Source organism: Notolepis coatsorum, assembly GCF_963971535.1.
Source record: "Notolepis coatsorum genome assembly, chromosome: 12".
Classification (NCBI taxonomy): Eukaryota; Metazoa; Chordata; class Actinopteri; order Aulopiformes; family Paralepididae; genus Notolepis; species Notolepis coatsorum.
The window spans coordinates 16,192,448-16,219,888 of record NC_140176.1 but is presented as its reverse complement, the minus strand read 5'-3'; positions in this window follow the sequence as shown (position 1 = coordinate 16,219,888).

Sequence of the window (27,441 nt, the reverse complement as noted above, 5' to 3'; positions counted from 1 at the left end):
TGGGGATCGGGCGTTGTGGACAGCGACTCCTACAGGTCGGTTGGTGCGCCTGCGCAGTAGAATCAGGAAGCGATGGGGGCGGCGCCCCTCCAAAGCCCAGGCCCCTGACGGCGAAAGATCATGCCGCGCAGGTGAAAAGATGCGACTGCTGTTACCTCGAGTATCGGAGGGGACTCGTGCTATGTATGACTTAGTCCACATTGCAGCCAGCTTGTGGGAGGCAAGAAACAGCGTTCGAGACAGGGGAAGGTTGAATTGGATGATACGAAATTGGGATGGGAGAAAAATAGAAAATGGGAGAAGAAGTGGATAAAAAAAAAAGTTAGCCGTTGTTATTTCGTATAACAGACTCCACGTGACCCCAGATCCCTCCCACAACCGAATAACTTTTTCTGAATGAGTCCGCCATAGATAGACAAATGAAAGTATGAATAGCCTTTGAACGAATCCTCCAAAAAAGATACAGTCAACTGGAATATGTTAGTTTGTTACACATATGTTGGATTATGTAATTGGTTTGTCATGACCCATTGTGAAACAAAATAAAAATCGTAGACTTAAAAAAGAAAAAATGGCAGTCGATTTCTTTTTTTTTTCAGACTTGGACCTTGCGTTTCCCAAACTTTGGCAGCTTCAGTTACTGCACAAATGTAAAATGGTATTTTTATATACTGTAACATATATATAAAGTTATACGTTTATCCTGCTCAAAGCGCTTGACTTCACCATTACACTGACACACTTGTAAATACGTTAATTCTTGTTAGATTGCCCGACTGTATTATTTTTCTCGCTGTGTGAAAAACTACAGAACTTTGCGTCTGAGGGGAGTGGCCACTGGCTGAGTGCTCTCTGTCTCGGGTGCCGGAGAGGAGAAGCACAGACAACATGAGAGAGGAGAGATGAGACGCAAATTTGCCACAAAACATTAATATCTTTGGAACCGTGTGTGTTAAATTGTATCTGAATCGGGAGAGGATCTTCTCTCGTCACAATTGAAATTGTATTTCTCCGTCGCGCAAAAGCTGGCTGGCAGTCTCATTGAATAATATACACGCTCTGAAAGTCTGTAAACTTGTGCATATATGAAGTTTGTTGTTAGATGGCATGCTTTGTAGCACCTCCCTCTGTACCTCCCTCTGCTTCAAAAGGACACTGTCACGCGAAGCGATTTCACTGGATGTCCCGGACACAATGGAAGTATGGATATATTCGTAACGAATAATTAAAAAAAGATACAGTCAACTGGAATATGTTAGTTGTTTACACATTATGTTGGATTATGTAATTGGTTTGTCATGACCCATTGTCAAAACAATAATAAATCGCGGGATTTATATGAAGTTTGTTGTTAGATGGCATGCTTTGTAGCACCTCCCTCTGCACCACCCTCTGCTTCTAGACACGGACGCAATAAAAAAAAAAAAAAATTACCAACTTTTTCTGTGGATGGTTTTGTGAATAAATCTCCTTTATGCTTCAATTACTGTGTGTTTATTATATAGCAATAAGGTTGGATGAATTCGGCCATTGTATAAACGCATTACATCACTTGAAGTCATGTGTTATACGAATTAGATCACGCCTAGGGGGGTCTAACGACCCTCGGTTGTGCCTCGGGCCTAACAACCACCCCTAGGCGTGATCTAATTCATATAACACACTCCGTCACGTGATGTAATGCTTAATTGTAACATAAGAATAACTCTTTTCCACTCTTATTTTACAACACGTAATAAAAGTGATTAACATAAATGCTGCTGAACATAAAACAGAAACTAGGATAACCTTAGGTGTGATTGCTGTGATTACTGCTGCAGCAGTAATGATGTTCAGATTGAAATAGAATGTTCATCAGGCAATATAATCTATACGGTTAGGGCTATATAATGTCCAGTATAAAGTTTTTATTATTGAATCTAGTGTGAGTAACTATCTGATCATTGAATCTTATGTGAAGCTACTGTACTGTACATTCTTTATATTGTAGACTTTATGGACATAATTCTCCATAATCAATGGTTTGGTGTAAGTTCTTCACATGCAGTTATATTGCGTGCCTTTCTGGTTTAGGGAGCCACGGCCCCTTTAATAAAGAAGTAGTGCTTCTTGGGCAGAGTTAGCACTGCTAACCATTTAGTTTAGTGTCCTGTTAGCACGGTACGGCCCAGACAGCACGCGTTGTCAAAGGAGGGAAATTGTGCATCTCTACTTTCCTGCAATTCCTACACTGGTGAGCCTGACGTTAGTCTGCTGGACGTGTCAAGAAACAGCTCCACACGAACATGACTACTTATGCAATTTCCCTCAAGCTGCCCGAGTTCTGGGAGTCGTCAGTCTCAGCTTGGTTTGCCCAGACAGAAGAGCAATTTGCACTGCGACCGATCACCACGGATGCCACAAAATAGTGTTATGTATAGTCTCCATCCTCGGGAGTTCAACAACAAGCAGAGTGGTGAGCCTCCTCAAACATACTCCACAGCAGGATACATATAATATATATATATATTTATTATTGTAAATATTTGATATATTATAAAATATAATATAAGACACTCAAGGCTCACTTATTGAAATCTTTTGAACCTTCAGACAGAGAGTGGGCCGGCCAAATAAGTCAACATGTGAAGGCAGTGTGACGTGGAAGCGGATGGGGACTACGAGCGAATGTTTTAATGCAACTGATCTCCATTTGATACATTAGAATCGTTGTCCTCGCTGATGGAGAGGCGCTGGTATATACACTGGTATTTTTTTCATTTTTAAGGCCCTTATTGGTAAGCTACCTCCTTATACTACATGTCTACATCATTATTGGAATGGAATTTGGGAATTTCTTTTACGATTAATCATGCAGCCCTAGATTGTACTGAAGATGAGAGACACCAGAGTAATGATGGGATTGAACTGAAGATGAGAGACACCTGCAGAGTAATGATGGGATTTAACTGAAGATGAGAGACACCAGAGGAATGATGGGATTTATCTGAAGATGAGAGACACCAGAGGAACGATGGGATTTAACTAAAGATGAGAGACACCAGAGGAATGATGGGATTTATCTGAAGATGAGAGACACCAGAGGAATGATGGGATTTAACTAAAGATGAGAGACACCAGAGGAATGATGGGATTTAACTAAAGTTATACAATGGCATGCACATTTCTTGATTCTAGGGCTGAACGATTAATCGATTTTAATCGATTTGAAATGATGCAATTAGCAAATCACAAAAAAAAAATATTGCAATTATTATTTTTTTTTTTCTTGTATTATTTTTTTTATTTAACCAGGAAGTCCCATTGAGATACAAGATCTCCTTTGCAAGTTGTTGTTATTGTTGTAGGAACAGTTTGGGAGAGGGAGGTAAGGGGTTTTAGATTGTGAAGTTTAGACTTCAGAGAGGGAGGGTAAAGTACAGAAAAAAAGGCCAGTATCGATTCCCAGGTAAAAAGAAACATTTTCAGGCTCGGTGTCCCGAACAGACCCACCGCGTAGGCCAGATGCAAGCCGCATTTTACAATAAACCTCTGTGGGGCTGCTTAAATGTTTTTTTTATTATAATTGCTAATTTAATCGCAATCGCAATATCTGTCAGAAAAATCGCAATTAGATTATTTCCCAAAATCTTGCAGCCCTAATTCTGATTGGCTGAAACAGTGAAGTTACCGGTTGTTATTTCGTATAACACACTCCATGTGACCCCAGAACCCGCCCACAACCGAATAACTTTTTTTCCGAATTACTTGAAGTCGTGTGTTATACAAATTAGATCACGCCTATGGGGGTCTAACGACCCTCGGCTGCGCCTCGTGCCTAACAACCACCCATAGGCGTGATCTAATTTGTATAACACACTCCGTCGCGTGATGTAATGCTTAAATGAGAGACACCAGAGGAATGATGGGAGGGTAGTAGAAAACCCATCTGTTCAAACTAGCTTATTCACTGTAACCTCTGTCCTATACCCCCCTGCTGTTTGTTTGTTTTGTTATTTTAACTTAACTGTTTTTATACTTCTTGTTTTATTGTTAACCTTGACTTTTAACTGCCTTGTGTTTTTTTTTTTTTTTTTTTTTTTTGTGGTCTGTAAGGTGACCTTGGATGTCCTGAAAGGCGCCACCAAATAAAATGTATTATTGTTATTATTGTAGTTGCATGGGATACTATTAAATTTGAGTTTAGTTTTTTAAACAATGTTATTTTGAATGTGTTCTCAGGTGGACTGTGTTTAAATGCTACAAGACAAATTAATTCAATTGGGTCAGAGGGCCAATAGACCAGTTGGTAGTGTGAGTCGATCATTTTACTTTCTGCAGGGCTAATGTAACTAATTGCTTCTTTTCCTCGTTCCCTCTTTACCGTGATTATGAAACAAAATCCATTGTAAAGGAGGTTGTGAGAACTCCAAAGTTCTACTCGATTTCATCTTTATCTTTGTGTCTCAATTCTTCAGTTGAATTCGAGCAGAAAGTTACAGACTACAAGCTGCTCTTTGCCTCACCTTTGACCTGGAATACCCTCAGGATATTTGAAGAAGAAAAAAATTCATCAACCTACACTACCGTGAATAGAAATGCTCCGTTCTACTACTAGCCAATCGTGTAACTTACACCAAGAGGCTAAATCAATACTGAGTGTTTGGGCTGTATAATGTGGTGATATTGTGGGTGTTCAGATCCCTGACTGCTGCAGCTCACACATGTTCTAACCACAACTCCAGTCATTTCCGAGGCATATCGGAATGGTAACCCAGGGAGCAGCATCAAAGACAACACATATCAAGGAAATGAATTATGGGAGAGAGACGAACGCAACATAAGAGAGAGTGTTGTCATACATATTCAACATGCTAGGGGTTTGATGCTGACGTGAATACGTATGTATTGATCAGGTCGAGCTGCTCAGCCCCTGCTGTTTTGTGCCTAAAAGCTCATGCTCTGCAATCAGGACAAAATCAAAACGGGGGCCCATGATCGCCCCCTGCGGATTGCTTCCTTTGTGCCCCGTGGCGAATCAAACTTCCACCCCCGGGTGAACAAAGAGTCGTTCAGAGGCGCAGACACAAACATCTTTATATGTTTATGGCCCGTGTGGAGACAAGGGTGTATTCACTGGGAATAATTGGAAAGAATTCAACCTTTCGGAGCACCACCGTCAAACACTGCAGGGGGGAAATATTCCACCCCCTCCATATTCAGATAAAAAAGGATACGCTGCTCCAGAAATCACAGTAAACCTAGATGCTTATATACGCTTCGATTATCTGACAGCAAATATGTGCTCGGTGTTTGGGGGGGGGGGGGGGGGGGGCGACTAAGGTGAGGTTGGTTGATTTATGCGTACTGTATACTTCTGGGTCACACATGCAGCCTCATCTAAACAGACAATTGGAGAATGTATTATCTGAGGGTATTAAAGGAACACGCCAACATTTTGGGAAATTAGCTTACCGTCTTCTCCAGAGAGAGACAAGGAGATAGACACCAGTTTCCTCTCTGTGAGTTCAGTAGAAAGCTATCTGGCTGCACGTTAGCCTATAGCTTAGCACAATGAATGGAAGCGGACATGACCGGTTAACCTATAGGCACTGTCCAACTCTCCCGAAGGCTAACTGGCCATGTCCGCTTCCATTCATTGTGCTAAGCTAGGCTAACGTGCAGCCAGATAGCTTTCTACTGAACGCACAGAGTGGAAACGGTCTATCTTCTTGTCTCTCTCTGGAGAAGACGGTAAGATAATTTCCCAAAATGTTGGCGTGTTCCTTTAACATTGGCTTGCCGGGTAGATTCGGAGAAGGCCAACACGTTAATGTCTTGTCCCATAACAACATGGATAATAATAACGCAATTTCGTTTTTTTTCTCATTACACCCAGATACGGCATAATACCAGCGGTTGTGATGATGCGAGTCTCATTATCAGGCGGGTGAAAGCGCAAGTTCTTTGGCATGTTAACGTCAAACGCACCTTTTCAACAAACGTTACAGTATTATAATTGTTTGTGTAAAGGCTGATGAGGAAGAGGGGGGGGGGGGGCGAATCAACATTTCTACAGAGACGCTGTGATGACCTCAGGAAGTGGGAGGCTGAGTACATTAGGTGGAACACGATGGAAGCCTTCACATTTCTCTCCTCTGGTGATGTTTTGTTGTTTTCGTCTATTTGTCTATCACTCTCAGCAGGGCACCCGCTGCTGGCACAGTGGGCGAAGTTGTTGTGGTGGAAGTAGCCTGAAGTGTTGCCCTTTGTTTTAGCTGTTGCTGTGTGTGCCGGTGTACCTGCAGATGATCAGCAGTACACAGAATACTGAGTGACAGCGGGGGATGGATTACACAGTTCCTTTTACTTGAGTAAAAGTAGAAATACCCAGGTGAAATAGTACTCTGATAAAAGTAAAAGCCCTCCGTTCAGAATTCAACTTAACGCTGCAGTGAAACCTTTACATAGAAATGAATGTCTGTGGGGGCGGCCGGGTAGCGCAGCGGACTAAGCGTCTGTCTACCACCACAGAGACAGTGGGATCAAATTCAGCTGTGGTGCTTCCGGGTTGGCCGACCGTCCATACTAACACAATTGGCACTGTTAGCGGGTGGGAAACCCGGCGAGGGTGGGTCCTGGGTCCTGGTCGTTGTAAAACAGCGACTCCTACGGTCGGGGCCCTGCACAGCAAGGGAAGGATCTGGGAGAGGTAGTGTGACCTTCCACAAGTTACACTCTCACAGTGAGAGTCCACGCTGCCAGGTGAAAAGAAGCGGTGGGCTGGGTACACATGTGTCGGAGGAAGCATGTGATAGTCTCCGCCCTCCCGGACCGACGGTAGGGGGTAGAGTGCGCAACGACCAGGAAGGGGATTGGGAATTGGGAATTGGCATAACGACTAACATTGGGATGGGAGAAAAACGGAAAAAGAAGGGGGAAAAATATAATAAAAAATAATAAAAAAAGATTAATGTCTGTTACATTGAAGCCCTTGCCAAACGAGTTTACATTTACATTTTGCCATTTAGCTGACGCTTTTATCCAAAGCGACTTACAAGTTCTGTACGACAAGTCAGCAGGAAGGGTACAACTCTTTCAGATGAGTAACATTTTTCATCAAACAGTGCTGAAACGTGGGTGCTGCAGTATTGAGTGCATAGACCTGGGCCCTCATGCATCAACGTGGACGTAGAACTTGACCTACTTCCACACGTAAGCACGGAATGTAGAACTAGCGTACGCACAGGGAAGTCGGCATTCATCACACGTGCGTACGCAGGCTCTATGCCCTGCCGTGTTGATGAATACCACTTTGTTCTACCGTCAATGCTCGTGCATGATTATCCATATATGGTCATGAAAATGAGGAAACACCCCCCATGGGATGTGAAATAATGGACCGACCCGAGCGGGACTCCGAGAAACTCCACGGAGAATTCACTGCTGTCGAACCAAGAAGACACTATCGCGTATTATGATTTATGGGATAAATAAAAGGCGGACTTGTAAACGGTGATGTCAGATATCAACGGCTCCCTAAGACCATTGCTGCAATTCTGCCTGGACAGCTCAAAATACTAATAAAGACCGTTCGTTGACCACTGTTTGGCGTTGGTTGTGTGTCATTATAACCGTGCTGTAATATGAATGCCTTTATTAGTTGTGTTCGATTGGCTATATGATTTTTAGAGGCATCTATTTTGTTGTCGGCTAATAAAGACCGCGCTGGAATATGACTGCCTTTTCCCGTGTTGTTTGATTAATACCCACGGATTAAAGTTCTCCTCAATTCTATTCCAAATCGCGATGGATGGATCTCCCGTCAATTTTCTACCTGCTGCATATGATTTCTAGAGGCATACTACAATCTATTTTGATGTCAGTATTGGGTAGCCTATATAAACAATATAATACGAGAGCATATACAAGAACAATGAATCTCACTGCATGTATGATGTATCCTGCCTTTCAATACATGAACTTGAATTCCATCATGTTTGTGTGCGGGACTCAAGGCTGCTGTCACAATGGGTGGTACCGCCGTACAGTAATAATAACAGTCCACACAATATCACGATCCATGCCATAGCCTATGTTCCATTAGGACATGATCTGTGACGACAAATGTTCTAGAATGTTTGATTAAGATATCATACTCTGACAGCATGCCTATGAGCAACAAAAACGCGAACTTGAATCCCATCATATAGTCTGTCCACTATCTGCATGGTGTCATTGCAATGCGTTTTCTATTCTTTCTTGTACAGTAAAAAGGGGGAAGAACACTATATTCATATGACTTATTCTGCTTACAGCTTCGAAATTCCACTTGTTTCGTTTAACGTAAAGCCTTTTAAATATAATCAAAACGTTCCCATGTTTCGGCGGTCTGTGCGCAAAATAATAACGAGTTGAGCTTTATGATTTATGATGAATTGAAAATGGGGGACCCTGATGTAAACAGGACGAAAGTTGGTCTGCATCCCCAATTAACAATTGTATGTACTGAGCTGTACTGTACTGTACCCATTCTGCAATCTGTTAATAAACTTTTCAATCAATCAATCAATCAAGCTACGCGGAGCGCAGTCAGTCAGTAGCCTACACCCCGTATATTCCGATAACGCTATATAAACCATGCTGCATTCATTCTGAGAGAAAGATCTATTATTCCAAATGCTATTTATAGGGTTTTGACCATAATTACACTACTGTTGCTATCTTACAATGAACTATAATGAACTACGGTTCATACAGAACATCCAGTGTTATTATGCACAGAAGCTCATTTCCTTGTTGTAATAATATATTCTACCACTGGGAGCTAGGTACGCCAGGTCTGACCTGTGCGTAGATGTAAGCACGGAGTCAAGTTCAAGTTCAAATTGATGAATCCCACTCTTTGCTTAGAAATGATCGGACGCACGGGTTACGCACAGATCTGTGCGTAGAACACGTTGATGCATGAGGGCCCAGGAGTGGCCAACCAGTCAGAGACTAAGGGGGCTTTCACACTCAGCCTTTTGTATCGAATCACCGTCCCGGAGCACGGGGGGCAGTGTTCTCACTCACCCCTTTTGGGGTGCGAAACGGGGCTGAATCGTTTCACCCCCCGCTGAACGGGATCAGCTGGCAGAGGTGGTCTCGGGGTCGGTCCCGGGAGAACGGGGGGTGTGGCTTTGCGAGCTTGTACCTTTTCACGGGCGTGGCGCCTGGTGCTGACATAACGTCATACATTTTGTTTGCCATTGCTATGTCTATACATTGTTCGAATGCATTTATTTCTATTAGACCAGTGGTGCCCAACCAGTCGGCCGTGGTCGACCAGTAGATCGCTCAAAACGCTCAAAAGCGGACTCTACAACACCATCCATTCGTGATAAAATGGGGTGGGTTATATTGACAAGGCTTGACAACAGAGGTTCAAATATAACTTCATATTTATTGGCAATTTGTTCATTTTATATCAACATCCAGAGTCTGCAGTCGTGTTAAGACATTCCCGTTTACATTTTCGGTCGACCAGTAGATCAATGACATTCAATATAATCGATGCGAGCAATGTTACTAGTATGTTGCATGTAGTAACGTTAGCGTTAGCCGTTAGCTTAGCGTTATTGTTAACCCTGCAAAACGATCAAAAGCGGACTCTACAACAGAGTTCCATTCGTGAGAAAAGGGGGGTGGGTTATATTGACGAGGCTTGACAACAGAGGTTCAAATATAACTTCATATTTATTAGTTATTTGTTTCTTTATATCAACATCCATTCTCCAGTCTCCGTGTTAACACTCCCCGTGTTTACATTTCGAGCGTGACATCATCGACTACGGCAAGCTTACAAGCTCAAAACGCAAACCGTAAACAAAACCCAGAGCGCACCCAGACTGAAGTGTGTACACAAACTAGAGGGGGGAGAGGGGGGGGGGGGGGGGGGGGTTCGGATCAGATCTCGGAACGGGCAGAACGGAACGAAATAGAAACGAATAGAGTGAGTGAGAAAGGGCCCTAAGAGCCACACCATAAACCAGTGTTTCGAAAACTATTTTTTCAGTCATGGCACCCTTCATAAGTACCCTGTGAGACCATCAGTTGCAAAAGTACAACATCACTTTTAGCTATTTAAAAAAAAGTCTGTAAATGTTTTAGATATATTTAGATATATAAGTGCTCCCGAATGGGGGGGGGGGGGGGGGGGGACCTGCACGCGGAGTGTTTGCCCAGTGGTCTCTCTCTCTCTCTCTCTCTCTCCCTCTATCTCTCCGTCTCTCCCTCTCTCTCCCTCTCTCTCTCTCTCTCTCTCTCTCTCTCTCTCTATCTCTCTCTCTCTCTCCCTCCAGAGTGCATGCAGAGGTGGGTTTCACTCTGCCGCAGTATGAGGAAGTGGTTTCCACTCGCTGTGTAGTCAGTCTAGGTAGATTGTGGGCGGGCATTAGCTACAACCACAGAGCCAATCACATCACTGTCTGCTACCCAGAGCCCGAGTGACGTCACGACATGGCTCAAATCAGGATGGCCTAATTTACTGCAGCAGGAAATGGTCTGAGCTGAATCAGAGCAATCCGCCAATATGGTATTTAGACACAAAAACACATTGATACTAACTCCTATTACTATAATACAATGCTAGAGACTGAAAAATGACATTTATAATGCATGTCACCAAAACTCCCCAAAAAACATAAAAAGGGGGCCCCCCCGCCTGAAAAGGCCCCCCAAAAATCGGGCTTCCACGCTTGATTCTGAGATTCATTCCAGAACTAAATTAGATGCTGCGGCTGATTGAACAATGATATTCAGAGGCAGGATTTTTCAAATGATTATATTTATCATACATCATCATTATTTTGTAAAAAGAATTATGTAAAATAAAAAACATACGTCGCCTGTGGCAGGGAGGGCGACGCACAAATCGCCATAATCAGTCAGCCGCCCCTGCTATATACTGTACCTATACTCAGGGCTGAGTCAGAAAGCCACTTCCATCTCCAGCTGGTACAAAATGCTGCTGCTAGACTTTTAACTAGCTCTAGACGAGACCAATTACACCCATCTTTGCCTCTCTTCACTGGTTGCCTGTAGATTTTAGAGTTGATTTTAAAATGTTACTGATAACGCGGCTGGGTGGCGCGGCGGACATTGCACTCGTCACCAACGCAAGAGACACCGGGTTCGACTCCGGCTGTCTGCGTTGCCTCCGGCTTGGGCCAGCCGTCATACTAACTCAATTGGCAGAGTTAGCGGGTGGAAGTCGATGGGTGGTAATCTGGACGTTGTGGACAGCGACTCCTACAGGTCGGTTGGGGACGCCTGCCCAGCAGAGACAGGAAATGGCGGGGGTAGTGTGAGCCTCTCACACGTTACACCTCGGCAATGAGAGTCCGCTGTGACAGGCTGCCTCCTTGTGTACCCGAGGGGACACGTGATGCAAGGCTTCTATCCTCCCTACAACCGGCCAATGGGGGGTATATGCACCAATATGGTGTAGAATAAATAGTATGATTTAGTTATATTATAATAAAATAGAAATTAGATAGTATATAGAAGTATAATACATTATATAAGTGTGTGTGTGTGTGTGGGTGTGTGTGTGTGTGTGTGTGTGTGTGTGTGTGTGTGTGTGTGTGTGTGTGTGTGTGTGTGTAAATGAATGAACCTAAATATGTAGTTTGACTGATAGATAGACAAAATGGGTTTATTTATGTTGATTTAATTTGGTTGTGTTGATGTTAATTTTTTTTTGCAAAATGGGTATATTCTGTTTGGTTTTACACAATATGTCTATCGGTGTGTTGTGTGTGTGTAGGGGCAGGTATATATAAGATTTTCTCTTCTTCCTGTTCCTTTCGGCCATGGTATTTTTGGTGAATTATATGAATATGTACTGTTGGACTGTGGTAATTCCATGTACGAATAAATAAATGATGATGATGATGATGATATGCGAGCAACGTTCAAGACAGGGGCGGGAAGAATTGGCACAATGGAAAGAAAAAAAGCGTTACAAGGTTGTGTCACGCCCTCTGCCTGTCTTCTCTCTCTCTCTCTCTCTCTCTCTCTCTCTCTCTCTCTCTCTCTCTCTCTCTCTCTCTCTCTCTCTCTCGGAGTCAGGTGTGTGTGAGCTCTGGGAGCAGCTGATTGACATCTGTGTGCTGATTGCTTCACCTACTTAGACCTGGCTCAGATGTCATCATGCTGCCAGATCGTAGCTTAGTATTACCCCAGTCAATCACAGTTCTTGCTCGTTATAGTTATTAGTATTCCATATTCTTGTCTCGTGACTTACCCTGTCGGTCTCTCCTTTTCCCTCAGTCCCTCATTTGGCTCCCCGTTCTGTCTCTACTCCTGGATCCCGTACATGACCTCTGCCCGCCTGCCTGACCATTCTCCGTGCCCACGCCCCGGACCGCTTGAGGATCGAGTTCACGTGTATGACCCATCGCCTGTGTGATAACCCTGCTCCTTGCCTACACCCTGGACCATTTGAGGAACAGATTCCGTATACGACCCCTCGCCTGGCTGACTACCCCACTCCTTCTCATACCCCTGAATGAATGAATGAATGAATGAATGAATGAATGAATGAATGAATTAATGAATGAATGAATGAATGAATGAATGAATGAATTCTTTATTTATAATGTTTACAAATAAACAAGCGAAAAGGATAGGTTTGAAGCCAAAAGGCTTATAGAACAACCTACCCCTAATTCAAAAACAAATTCAAAAACAAAGGCCAAGTCTGCAAAAAAAGTTAAAGTTTGCAAAATGACACAATCAACAAAACCGATCCCGAAAAGAACATTAATAAGCCAACAAAGGAAAATCAATACTTACTCTGCAATACCCGAGTTACATGGTAGAGAAAACAGACAAACAATCATCATTCAATTTGAAACATTCTAATACAACACTATTTAGCAATATCAACCAATCACAATCCACAAAGTCACTACAGTAGGTCGTATCACCATTCAACTTAATGAGCACTTTGCAGTCTCTGGTCCACGTTGCTTTGATCTTGTTGTTTCTTCTCATCAGACGTGCCTCTCTGGCAATCTCGGCATTCTTTGCTGTTAGGTGGTGTTCATTTATATAAACGTTGGTTCCCTTCAGCCTTTTCCCTTGCATTAGCAGCTCAGTCTTATGTTTGCGGTTTACAAACCGAATAATGATTTCAGGTTTGGCTTCTCGGTCTCTTCTCGGAAGAGTGTGACAAGCAGAAATGTTGTTCTTGTCAAGGTGGATGTCCTTGCTTCTCAGGAAGGTAGCGACTTGCGTCTCCAGCGATTGTTGGTCTTCATGGCGAGGCTCCTCACCTCCCTTGCTGATAGCACTGCCGCATACGACCTTGGCTTCACCTCCATTCCACTTATGATTACATCATCCTTTCTTGTGAAAAGTTGCTCCAGATTGTTCACTTTCGATTCCAGTTTCTTTATTTTCACCTCTCTTTCCTCCAGCATTTTCCTGAGTTCCTTAACTTCGGTCAAGAGGTTCACGAGTTCAGTTTGTTTTTTCGCTACTTCTCTCACCTCTCTCGCCAAACTCCAATGTTTTGCTCATTTCTTTAATGTTCTTTTCCATCTTGCTTTTTGTAGTTATGATTGCTTTTGTCAGTACCCAGCCTGGGACCAAGTGGTTCTGGGTTCAGTGGGTCGGGATGTGTTTTTCCAAAAATAGACAGGTGTGGTTCGGTTCTGTATTTTTGTGTCCGGGCATAACTTTTTGGAACCATGAAGATCTCTAACACACACATACAGAAAAACACACACACACACACACACACACACACACACGCACGCGCGCACGCACGCACGCGCACACACACACACACACGCACACACACACACCTGCTCACTTCTGATGACTTCTTGTTGACAGAGTCTGGCTATGGGGCGACAATAATGTGGTCAAGAGGCATGGTTTCTACCTTCAGCCTTTAATCGGCGTGGTTTATTATTTGCATGGCAAGGCAGCAGTACAGGAGTTCTCCACTCCGTGAGAGGCAGGTGGAAAAGAGGTAGAGGCGGAGGAGACATCTCCTTAAATACTCTCCACCTGGTGGTAGCATTAGCGGCTCCGCCTATAGCGCCCTCTAGTGGAAACAGTTATGTACAGTCAGTGGAAACAGTTGTGTACAGTTAGACAGTTACTTGCAATCATACATAGAACCTCTAACTTTAACACTTCTTACTGTGCAAAATGCCAAAGATTGCCTGACATAAAAGGACTGCTCACATCTCTTATCTCTTACCCTGCAGTACTGATTAGATGAAAATACTTCACTCTACAGTATATTTATGTCAGAGTCTGAGAAAGTCTTCCTAGACACGCTTCAAAGCAACAAAGAGAGCCGGGTTTAAATCTATTCCAGTCAGGTAGGTCTAAAACCCACACAGAAAGAGGAGCAAATACAGTAGGGGAGACTGGGGTAAGTGGAGCCACTTTTCATATTCAGGATCACTATAGCATGAAGGCAATTATAGTTTTGTTGCTAACTGATATATCAGCATATATTTCAGAATGTTGTGAATCACACAAAAAAAGTGGTCTTGTGGCACAACTTAGTGTACCACTTCAGCCATGTGGCTCTTACCTTCACAGACTCCCATTTTTTTGTATGGTTTCCTAGAAACAAGGGGTGGCTCAACTTACCCCTATGTTCAATTTACCCCAGGCAGAAACATGTAGTTTCTGCCTTCAGATATCATTACCTCACTAACTTCATCTATGTATTTTTACCCTCCCATTTTCTCCCCAATGTAGTCGTTATGCCAATTCCCTGTGTGTGTCATGGTCCCGATCGTGTCTGGGGAGGGTGTAGACTACCGCATGTCTCCTCCGATACAAGAGAGTCGCCAGCCGCTTCTTTTCACCTGATGGCTAGGGAGAGTGTAACCCACTGTGGGTTCACGCTACAGTATCTGTATCTCCCACAGATCCCCTCCCTGGCGCCCTGACCGACCAGTAGGAGTTGCTAATGCAATGACCAGGACTGAGTCATACCCCACTGGCCTCCCACCTGTGAACATGAGTGACTGGCTGGCTGGGTGACTGACTGTCTCCCCATTGTTGAAACGCACAAACGTGAGTGTTGTAGCTAGTGGCGTTTCTATATGTAAAATGTTGGTGGGGCAATGATATTTTCTGGCCTGGCGGTAGGCGGGGGGGGGGGGGGGGAGCGCCTGAGTAGCTGGAGCTGCACAAACCTGTGACAACAGTGGACTGCACGATTGAACAAAATGCCAACTTAGGTTAACTTAGCACAGCAGTGACAGCAGCTAACGCTACATTCACTCTGCATTATCTAAGACTTGGAGCACAATCAGCATTGGATATCAATTTATTGATTTATCGTAAATCTTATTGCCTTGTTTTCTTTTGCACCTTTGCTTAATTAACGTGTATTTTATGCTATTTACTCGCCCTTATTGAAGCAAAGATACGGCCAGGGGGTAACGTTAGCAGTTAGCTTTGCTTAGTAGTACTGGTCTCCTTTAGCTTAGCTTAATGCTGTGATGGACTAGCTGCTATAATGTTAGCACCAGCAGGTTGTGAAATTCTGTAACGTGTATCAATTCATTAAATCAGTACATTTTATAGCCTGGTTTTCTTTAGCATCTTAGCAGCACAGGGTTTGTGTGGTGGGTGGTTTTCTTTAGCATCTTAGCAGCACAGGGTTTGTGGTGCTTTAGTGGCTTCACCTTTGCTAGCCAGTAGCCCCCAAACTGTAGTCGTGCATGCATCAAGTGCCACTGAGTGCCACTTAGAGTCTTAGACATAAGATATACAGTACACATAGTTGTTTACATTAATCATACAGTAGTCTCCATTTCCTAATGCATCTTTTAGTGTAGAGATTTAGTGCCAAGTGGTGATTTGCAATTGAAACAGCTGTCCTATATAGCTGGACTGGGGTGAGTAGTATACATCAAGGTGTGCGTTAGGAACTGCAGACTACTGTTTCATAATATATCCCGATTCCAAGTCAAATCAAGTCAAGAATTTTATTTGTCACGGCATACAAGTATACAATGAAATGCGGGTGGTCTTGCCCGCAACGATGTGCAATACAGTGGTACAACATATAATAGAATCCAATAAAAACAACATTGTGCAATAACAGGTAACAGGTAACATGGTGTGACATCTCGGTATCTGTACATAGTTATTTACAGAGCATATAGGACATGCTAGGTAGCTTTGGTAGTGCAATACACTGTTACTGTTGCTATACTAATTTAAAGTGGCCTTTCCTTTTGGCAATAAGTGTGGGTGAGTGCGGCATGAGTGTGTGCCCGCTCATGTTAAAGTGTTAAAGTGGCTGCTAGTGCACAGCGTGCGTGTCGTGTGTGTGCTCATGTGTGCTTGTGTGTGGATAGTTCAGTGTTCTGTGGCACTCAATGTTCATTGTTCAAGGCTCTGATGGCCTTACACTGGCATGTAAGCCTATTTAACTAGGCTTGTCTAGTCTTGGTTTTAAATATATACTATCAGTTAGATTACTGGCCCAGCCACATATGGCAAATTGTAAGATTTATTGTAAGAAAGGCGGCTGGGTGGCGTAGCGGAGATTGCGCTCGTCACCAATGCAAGAGACTCCGGTATCGAATCCCAGTCTCAGCATTGCCTTCGGCTTGGGCCGGCCGTCGTACCGGCTCATTTGGCAGAGTCAGCGGGTGGAAGTCGATGGGTGGGGATTGGACGTTTTGGACAGCGACCCCTACAGGTCGGTTGGGAGACGCCTGCACAGCAGAGACAGGAAGTGGCGAAGGTAGTGTGAGCCTCCCATGCGTTACACCTCGCCAATGAGAGTCCGCGCTGGCAGGCGAAAAGAAGTGACAGGCTGCCTCCTCGTGTGCCGGAGGGGGACACGTGATGCAAGGCTTCTATCCTCTCTACAACCGACCAGTGGGGGGCATAGTCGAGCAACGTTCAAGACAGGGGAGGGGAGAATTGGATACACGCAATTGGGATGGCAGAAAAATAGAAAAATAAGGAGAAAAAGTCGATTAAAAAAAAATTGTTATTGTAAGAAATATTGTAAGATTTGTATGCTTTATGATTTTATTAGGATCCAATTAGCTGATGCAAAAACATCAGCTACTCTTCCTGGGGTCCACACATAACATATAAACATGACAACAGATAAGACCTTTACAGACAAGCAACCAAGTGGTATTAAAAATCTGAAAGTGACAATATACTTTCTATCAAACATATTACTATACATACCACATTCCTAATCATAGTACAATATACATTACATAACAGTATATATTAATATGCACTCAATTCACAAGCAGTGTGAAACATATACTGTAAACACTTACTCTTATACCTAGTAGTATAGCCTACTATCTTTTCCATGTGGGAAGATGCACCGTTGTTCTTATGTTTGCCCTCTGTCCTCCTCTGACCGCCAACCGGTGACCGGCTGCGCTGTCAGCTCCAGAGCCGCCACAGATCACTACAAAGTGTTTTCCTCCGTCGACGTCTACAAGGTGACTTTAGCGTGGTAATACCCAAATGCAGCCCGTTCATTTGTTATTCTAAATAGGCTGTCATGTGGCCATTTAGTTCTTATGATGATGAATAACACATTTCTGGTTACTAATGTTTCCGTTGGTCACAGTCGGAAGGCGGAGGCGTGCATGTGTAACACTGGCAAACAATAATCAGGAGCATTAATATTGTTTTATGCCCTCATTTCATTTATTAACTTTATTTCGTTGCTGTTGCACTCACCCTTTATTACGCCTCAAATGTAAAGTGCCGCGGAACGTGATGCTGGATCGTGAATCCGAATGCATGCTGCTGCCATATATCAAATATGTTTTTTTTTTTTTAATGTCCCTGTTTTTCTGTGTCTCATAAAAGGCATCCTTTGTCATAGACCACCACAACAGGAGGGGATAAAATGAATGAATGTTGATGAGAGCCTTGACGTAAGTGGTTGTAGCTATGGCTGTGGGGGTGCTGGAGACATGATCCAATAGATTGATATTATATCAGTTCTACAGCACCCCCACAGCCGTAGCTACAACCACTTATGCAGGATGCAGATGCGAAGGAGACGAGTCGAGACGGGGGCACCTCAAGGGCTTCTCAAGCTATCATCTTCAACCTCTCCCTGGAACCCAGACCCCGCGTGACGTTTCCCTCTTCCAAATCCCCTCCATCTTCTGCCTCTCCTCGATCCAAGGCCGGGCAGGGCGATAGAGCCGCCGCGGCTTACCTGGGGGGATTGGATTGGACAGCGGCCTAATCATCTGGCCCCCAGTCAGACAGCGGCCGGGGCCAGAGCTACGACAGCAGCACATGGCAGCTGGGCCCAGAGAGGACCCACCACCACATCTGGACACGAGAAGATGGAGTGGAGGAGAGTGTGCGTGTGCGTGTGCGTGCGTGTGCGTGTGTGTGTGTGTGTATGTGTAGGGGGGGGGGGGGGCGGGGGTAGGAGAGGACCCACCAACATCTGGACTCTCCACGAGAAGATGGAGTGGAGGAGAGATTGTGTGCATGTGTCTTTGTGTGTGTGTGTGTGTGTGTGTGTGTGTGTGTGTGTGTGTGTGTGTGTGTGTGTGTGTGTGTGTGTGTGTGTGTGTGTGTGTGTGTGTGTGTGTGTGTGTGTGTGTGTGTGTGTGCGCAGGGGGGGGGGGTGAGAGAGAAGTAATTCCACCCGTCTTGTGGTTGCACACAGGAGCTGGCATGCGGCTTTGGATGAGCAGAAAGAGAACAACCACAGAGACACAGACACTGTAGAGAGACAAACGGACCCTTGTTCCCACTCATCTGTGTGAGCCTCCGGAACTCTGAATGATGTCAGGAACACAGTGGCAGAGCCGGGCGATTTAAGTGTTTTTAATGAAATATTAGTTATAGAAATCTAGTCGGAAAAAGGCGAGTATTGACCATTTTGTTTGTAGTCCTATGAGGAGAGGAGACCCAGGACCTTCGATGGGCTTTCGAAAAAAAAAAAAAAAAACACTTCCTGGCTCACGCCAGCCCCTGTCAATCATCTGACTTCTAGATTTACTTTTTTATTTCCCTTATTTTTTGGGATCATATGCCACAAACCTGAACGTTATTGCCATAAAACAGAACAGAGTTAGTTTCTCTACCTTTCTGTGAACGTCTAGCGAAAAACTGCATTGCAATCTAATGAAGAATGGCCGAGAAATGTACATTATAAAAAAGTAACAGTACTTACAGTAGATTTCATTCACGGTTTGTGAATCACGCCTGGTGATACTAAATCCAGATTGAACTCTGCTATTGGAAAGGGTAGATTTGGCCCAATCCATAGATGTGCGACTTGGCCATAATAAGGTAATTTATAGGCCTGATATTCTATATTCTATAATAATATTTCAAATTGCATGTGTCCGGATGGCAGAATTCAGTACTGTCTCTACAAAACCTTCTGTTTAATCATCTTCCCTTTATTCATTTGCTTAGATTTTTTGTACACATTATCTCAAGAAGGTGCTGAATGAGAATTTTTACCATGGTGTTATTCACCGTCAAAGATGAAAAAATAAAATGTATATTCTCCTTTGGTTCATCACAATTTACTCAAGCCTAGTAACAGACACAATATTTCTGACACTGGGAATACATTCCCTGATATCCATATATGTCCCTAGATACCAAGAACCTGCAAATGGACCTTGTAGAAGTGGAGCAATCTTCCATTTGCTTAGGTATGTATTTTTAGGCAGATTTTCTGAAAATAGGGCTAGGGCTTAAGAGGGTGTATCTAAAGTGTCCCAAGAGTATTACTACTGTTCTGAGAGCAGATGTTCAGCTCATATTGTATCATCATGGACACAGAGACACAAACAGATACTTCATTAAAAGGAGTTGTTTTTAATCATCAAATGCTGATTGCATTATATGTTTATATTTCAACATACAACCGAGAATGCTTTTTTCCAGCATGGCTGCCCATTGGTAACCACTTTCAAAAGAAAATTCCTAATTTCTGTGCAGTGATCAGAGTAGGTAAAACATTAGAAAAGCATGATCCTACTCTTCCACCGTGACTTGAAAGAGTTGGTATACCTGGAGGTCCACTTGGCGAAGTGGTCAGTGGAGGCTTCTCTGTTACGGTTTCATCTCCACAACCCTCTCTGCCACCGTCACACTCTATGAGCGGACAATCGGCACAGGTGATAATCATCACGCTGATGGATGGAGACTCCGCACCTGCCTGCTAATCACCACACCACCCTACAAGATACCTGGATCGCCATGCATCAGCATCATATCTTCGTTCAAGATGGCCTGGCAAGTATCTTTGACATTCCTTCTCGTGATAATGTTTTTTCGTCTTTCCTGTGTTAATCCTCTTCCCGTGTGCCTGACTTCGTTTTTTCCCGTGAAGACTTATTTTGTTTTTCTCCCTCTGTGTCTTCACAGCTCCACTCCCCGGCTCTCTACCGCTCACGGTCATCCGCCCGCCAGGCTCAAGACGCACACACACACACACACCGCACTGGTGTTTTCCACTTTTTCAACGTATTAATAATAATACATTTGATTTATAAAGTGCTTTTCAAAACCCAAAGACGCTGACAATGAGCAAAACAAATGAACAGAGAACCACAGGGGTGGAAAAAAACAACAGTATGAAGACGCAGGACATACAACCACGGGTGACAAGTAACAGAGTCCACTAGGGGAACAGTCAGGGAAGTAAGGAAACCGAGGGGAGGGGGGGGGGGGGGGGGCAGGAGAGGGAGAGAAAGTAGGGAAGGGGAGGGGAGGTGGTGGGTTGGAGGAGGGTGGTTATGGGTAGGGAAGGTTGTATACTTGGGAGAACAGGTAGGTTTTGAGTCGGGATTTAAAGGTGGAGAGTGAGGGTGAGTCTCTGATAGTCTGAGGGAGGGTGCTCCAAAGTCTGCAGGGTGCAGCTCATGAGAAAGCCTGGTCACCAAAACGTTTAAGTTTGGATGACGGGACAGTGAGGGAAGCAGTGGAAGAGGACCGGAGGGAACGGGTGGGGCGGTAAGGGAGAAGGAGGTCAGTCAGGTAGGGGGGGGGGGCCAGGCTATGGAGGGCTTTGAAGGTGAGGAGTAGTGTTTTGAAGTTGATGCGTTCCTTGATCGGGAGCCAGTGGAGGGAGTGGAGGGAGTGGAGGACAGGAGTGATGTGTTCACGGGACCCGGTGTTAGTGAGGAGGCGGGCGGCTGAGTTCTGGACCATCTGCAGTTTATGAAAGGAGCGGGAGGTGATGCCAGTGAGGAGGGAGTTGCAGTAGTCAAGGTGGGAGGATATGAAGGCGTGTATGAGGGATTCAGCAGCAGGGGGGGGAAGGTGAAAGTATGATGTTTTTACAATGGAGCGGACATGGGGGTCAAATGAGAGGGTGGGGTCGAGGATGACGCCGAGGTTGCGGACTAGGGGGGAAGGGGTGATGGTGGAGTCATTGATGGTGAGTGTGATGGGTCCGGATCTGGTGAGGGTGGTTTTGGTGCCGATGATGAAAAGATCCTCTCTACCGCTCACGGTCATCCTTTTCTGTGTTAATCCTCTTCCCGTGTGCCTGACTTCTTTTTTCCCGTGAAGACTTATTTAGTTTTTCTCCTCCAGCTGTGTCTTCACAGCTCCACTCCCGGGCTCTCTACCGCTCACGGTCATCCGCCCGCCAGGCTCAAGAGACGCACACACACTCACCGCACTCATGTTTTCCACTTGTTCAACTTATTATTAAATGCCCTTCGGGGTTGAACATTCTCCTGTCTCCTGTGTTGTGCATTTGAGCCTACCTGTTACCAAGTCCTAACATTCTCTCTCTGTTTGTTGTGCTTTGTTGTGGTCTTTGAGAAACACCTAGAAAAAGTGTCAGATTTTAAGGTGTTTAAACTATTTTCCAAAAAGGTTTTATAATGTGTTTTCTACATGATCTGTTTAACATATAGACATAATAAACTAGTGGACGATACCAGAGACGGTAACACTGGAAGAGTAGCCATGTGGAGGTCTCACTGGGGCCGATCCTCTCTCTTGCTCTCTCTGTCTGTACATCTCACCCTGACTCCCACATGCACACAGTGGAGCGGATGTTCCCACTGTGCCTCTGGAGCTGTGAGGAGGTAAAGCCAAACCCCCTGTGATAAAGTGAACAGGTGGCCCGTCTGAAGCCTTCATTTTGAGTTGCAGGTGATGAAACGCAGCCATGGTTAAAAACAAGTAGATGACAGTGCAAACAGTGTTGCAATATTGCCTGTGTGTCTCTGTATGAAGAGCGAATTGAAAGCAAAGAGCCCGGGCCCCGCAGCTTCGCTTGTGGTTAGGAGATGTTCTAACTACTGTATCATGCTAATGTTTGCCAGAAACAAATAGGAAGTTATTCACTGGGCCTTTTTCATCAGCTATTCACTGGGCCTTTTTCATGGTCACCGCTGCTTTGACCCGTCTTTGGCTTGGATAGAATGTCTTTGTGGACAAATTTTTACAAAATTCATTACAAACTCATCAACATTATGAATGGTAAATGGCTGCATTTATATAGCGCTTTTATCCAAAGCGCTTTACAATGAACAAATTCAGTCTCACATTCACACACCGATGGCGGAGGCAACCATGCAAGGTGCCGACCTGCTCATCGGGAGCAATTAGGGGGTTAAGTGTCTTGCTCAAGGACACTTCGACACGCTGCCCGGGAGGAGCGGGAACCTAACCGGGAACCTCTGGATTACCAGACGACTGCTCTACCTCCCGAGCGAGCCACTGTCGCCCCTCAACCTTATGAATAGGTTTATTTACAGTATATTCAACTCATTTTCCATAGCACACACACACACACACACACACACGTGTGCGCGCATACATAATCACACTCGTGTGTACGTGTCCCCCATCCTGATGCACTGGGTGTTTGTATCAGCTCGCTCCCAGTCTCCCAGCTTTCACAAGCAGATGGATACAGCTTGTGCCACAGTGGGTGTCTCCCCAGGAACCAGCCCAGCAGGGGGCCCCCCGGCCGGCCCCTGCACTCTGCACCGTGGAGATATTGTCACTTTGCTCTCTCTCTCTCTCTAATGCTGATAATTCAGTCGTGGCCTGGTGAGAGGATGCCTTTCTCCGCATGCTGGGCCCTGCTGCCGGAAGACCTAGTTCAAAGGCTAAATGATGGGCTTTGTTTTGTTTCCCGGGATCATGTGGACCTTTTGTCACAAGAGCCCAGAGGAGACGATCTCAGATCAGAGGCAAGAAGACACACAATCTGTGTCGCCTACTCGTATGAACTGTTTTTTTTTTCTTTTCCTTTTTTATACACATAAACATGCCCACCCCCACAGTCACACACACACATACATGTGCATGCCGTCAACTCTCATGCCGCCCACCCCCACCCAAACACACACAGACCCTCACGTCCACCCACCCACACAGTATCACCCAATGTGATTTGCATACATATTTTTTTTACATACAAATAATTAGAATTTCAATCAAATGTGCCAGTTTGTATAAATTTGCCACAAAAGCAGCAGGAATACTAGTACAAACATCAACATGAAAATCAATTAAAAGACCCCTAAAATGCTGCCATCACAAATTGCACAGTCAAAGGCGCTCAGCTTTTACAAATTGAAAGAGGCCGTATACAGCACGCCTGTTATTTTAAGATTGGATACTATTTCATATAGAAGAGGGGCTGGCAGTGGATCCCTTGCTTGGGGAACGAGGAGAGGAGTAGAGGGAGACATCCGGCCGTGTGGGTGGTGATGGTGATGGTGATGAGAACTTGGTGTAAAGTGGTGGCAGAGAGAGCAGCTGACTCGCCCAGATGGTAGAGAGACCATAATCGCTCCGTCTTTAGGAGTCAACGCCGCCATCTTGTTCCTCTTATTGCTTCCCTTTCCCGGCAACGTCGTCCTTATGGACTGATGTTGTCACATCACTTTGGGTAAGACCCTCCCCCACCCCAGTCCAGGAACTAAAACTACTTTACAAAATTATTTGATAGTGTGCTTGATTGTTATTATTACATAAGATTTTTTTTTAAATAAGATTAACTATAGGATAATTCATTTCAGTATTAGAAGTTAAATCATGTGAATATATCAGTTCTGCAGACTGATCCTGATATCTTGGTTCTGAGTGAAAACGTAGCTAAATAAATACTTACTGTATAGAATAGACAGAATTGGAAGATGGGTGGGGTGGCTATATATCAGGTTTCTCTGTATCAACTCTAAATGCTTCATACCAAAATGTTTTTCATTTCTTCCACTAACGGTTCTGTTAGGGCCTAATTCAGTCATTAAGAATTAGGCACTAATTATGAAAAGGGTTCTATAGACACCCCATCTGCTGATAAAGGTTCCATTGACAAAACAGCTGATCTACTGTCAGTATTCCGATGTTGAATTAATTGTTGTGAGTGACGTTCATTTGAATTGGCTGAATAATACATCTGATTATCTCAAGGAGGTTAGTAATAACCTCAATGTATCCTGGCTGATAACAGAACCCACTAGGCCAAGTTCAAGTTTCTTTATTAGTTGTCATACAGAAGTACAGAATACTTTTATACAAAATGTTTGAAAGATTACTCTTGGTCTACCCTAATTGATTTAATCTTTTCAGTAGGGTTGACACAATTACTGCCTGTGGTGTCTTCCGATCTAGGAATTAGCCCTATTGTATGTATTAGAAATACTTGCTTAAAGAAGACAAAATCTCACAACGGTTACAAAGAGAAATCTTTTAGTCATTTTAGTGACCAAGCCTCTTTAACTGACGTTTTCCACAGCGACATGATACATTTACATTTACATTTAGTCATTTAGCTGACGCTTTTATCCAAAGCGACTTACAAGTTCTGTGCGACAAGACAGCAAGAAGGGTATAACTCTATCAGCTGAGTAACAATGTTCATCAAAGTGTTGCGTGTTACAGTGTAGGTTAGTTTATTAGGACAAGTGCATGACAGTAAGATTAGTCGGGGTTAGATTTTTTTTTTTTTTTTTTTTATCATTTCAGATGTGTATGGATCTGGTAACACGAATCCCGATAGGTGGCAGTGTCGCCTACCTTTTGAGTACATCTCAAGTTTCTTTATTAGTTGTCATACAGAAGTACAGAATACTTTTATACAAAATGCTTCTTTCTGTTACGCTCCAGAGACTGTGCTAGACAAAAGGATAAGTATAAAATAAAATAAGTATAGCAAGTATAAAATAGAAGTCACGTACGTAGACACAAGTGTTCAGTATGTACATATGTACAATGTTCAATGCAGAGTAGAAGTAACTGAGTTACCATACAATATACTATACAATATACTAATTACAATATACTATTTATAGTGCAAAGGAGAAATGGGATGAGGTACAATTTAGGTACAATTTACAGTAAGGTGTACTGAGGTATGGGTTGTAGTGCAAATTCTTTGCCAATAAATATAAAGTGTGTTTAGGTGTTCATCTGGCCAGTTTCCTGTCCCCCATGAACTCTGAACAGCAAACTGTTTGTGAGAGAGGCGGCGGCGGCAATAGTTATCCGTGTGTAGCGACCGATTGGAGATTATTATGAAGAGGAAAAACAAGGTGACGGCTATCCAGCAGGTGTGTTTTCACCAGACTACGTTGGAGTCCGCATTTCTGGTAAATCAGAAAAATACTAAAGCCAAACCGGCCGAGGATGTAACGTTATCTGTTCAGAGCGTCTCACCGCGCAGCAGTAGTCGCGAGAGCACTCCAGAGCCCGAATATCTCACTGAAATGTTCAGCGACAGCGACACAGACAGCAAGATTACCGAGTCAGACCCAGATGAGCCGGAATGCATGCCAAGTCGAGAAGCAGGTAAGATTACCCATGGTGGTTTTGTGAATAGAACAATAATATGTATCAACATGAGGCATGAGCCCTTTGACCTGGAAATGTATACTGTAAGTGTCGAGCAACAAGCACGAACTGCGCATGCTTCACAAAAGACGTGATATCTCTCTTACTAGAAAATGAGCATGGATTTTTGGGAAACTAACACTATGTAAAAGGGCGGATGTATGTAGAAATTGTTGGGAGTAGAAATATAAGCATTTCAAATGAGCCATAGTATGTCTCCATAACTATAATATTATAGAATATACGATGGGTCTACAAACATCGTCAAAACGGTCTGAAACGCTGGCGCCAGTAAGTAAAGATGGGAAAACAGCATGGCAGTCAATGAGTTAAGGGTGAAATACACTAGAGTCCATGAACAACAAAAAATGCAGCGCTGGCCCTTTAAAGGGTGACCGAAAAAACATCCAGGACATCACGGAAATGTTCAGTTAGTCAAGAGACTCACCAGGCAAAGGTACCGACAGGGAACTTGAAAAACGAGGACCGCACGGAAGCGGTGATCACACAGGGAATATCCACAGGAGCATGGCGGTGCTCACACAGGGAAATCCACAGGAGCATGAAAACGTCCCAGCACGAAAACGGCGCCGACGTCTCACACTGGGGACGCGGCAGTAGGTGGTAGGAAGTAGATGGCACGACGTCTCACGCCGGAGACGCGGCAGTAGATGGTGGCAACAAGATGACCTGGAAAACGAGTGGAAGGCAGTCGGCAGTCTTTGTAGTCTCCCGAGGAGCTAATTACAGTACCAACCACTCACAGGTGCGTGAGGTAGAAAAGTGGCACACCCCTCGTTGGGCAGCATGCAGTCCTCTCCAGCCCTCACAACAATTTCCCTATCTACATATATTAAATGTGGTGAACAGAAAAAGGTTTGCCTAGCTTTCAATAAACACTTTCAATAAAAAATGCTGACGGGCATTTATTTGAGAATGAATACACAGGGCCCCCTCCTATTAATAATGACTGTGCTACGCCTGCACCATTTCAGTTTATCTTTCAGCCCTTCTCTCCTATAGCGATGTATTTGAAGCATTGCACCCCATTGATACCAGGAGATCAACCGGAGAGGATAAATTATTGGATACTTTTTTCGTACACATTCATCAGAGCAGTTAACGCATGTATTTAATCTCAACAGGCATATTTCCTAGCCTTTGGACGTCAACCTGTGTAATTCCATTACATAAAGGAAGTGTTAGAAATTATCAAAATAATTACAGACCAATCTCCAAATTATCCTGCCTAGAAAAAATCCTGGAATCTCTGGTAAATTAAACCAACTGGTAAACCAACTAAAAGCATTTTGTATTCTCTGTATTTATTTATGTATTTAATTCCCTGTGATGTACAGTACAGTACAGTATGCACCATCTGACTCTTTTCCACCCCCCCCCCCTTTCCCTGTTACCCTTTGAGGGGTCATTGAAAATAAGAATTTGTTCTTAACTGACCTGCCTGGTTAAATAAAGGTTAGTCTGCACCATTCTGGTTTTAGAGCTATAATCACATCACAATGTCAGCTACTACACTACATTAGTTACAAATATAGTATCTTTGAAACTCCACCCATCGATGGACACTCCCCT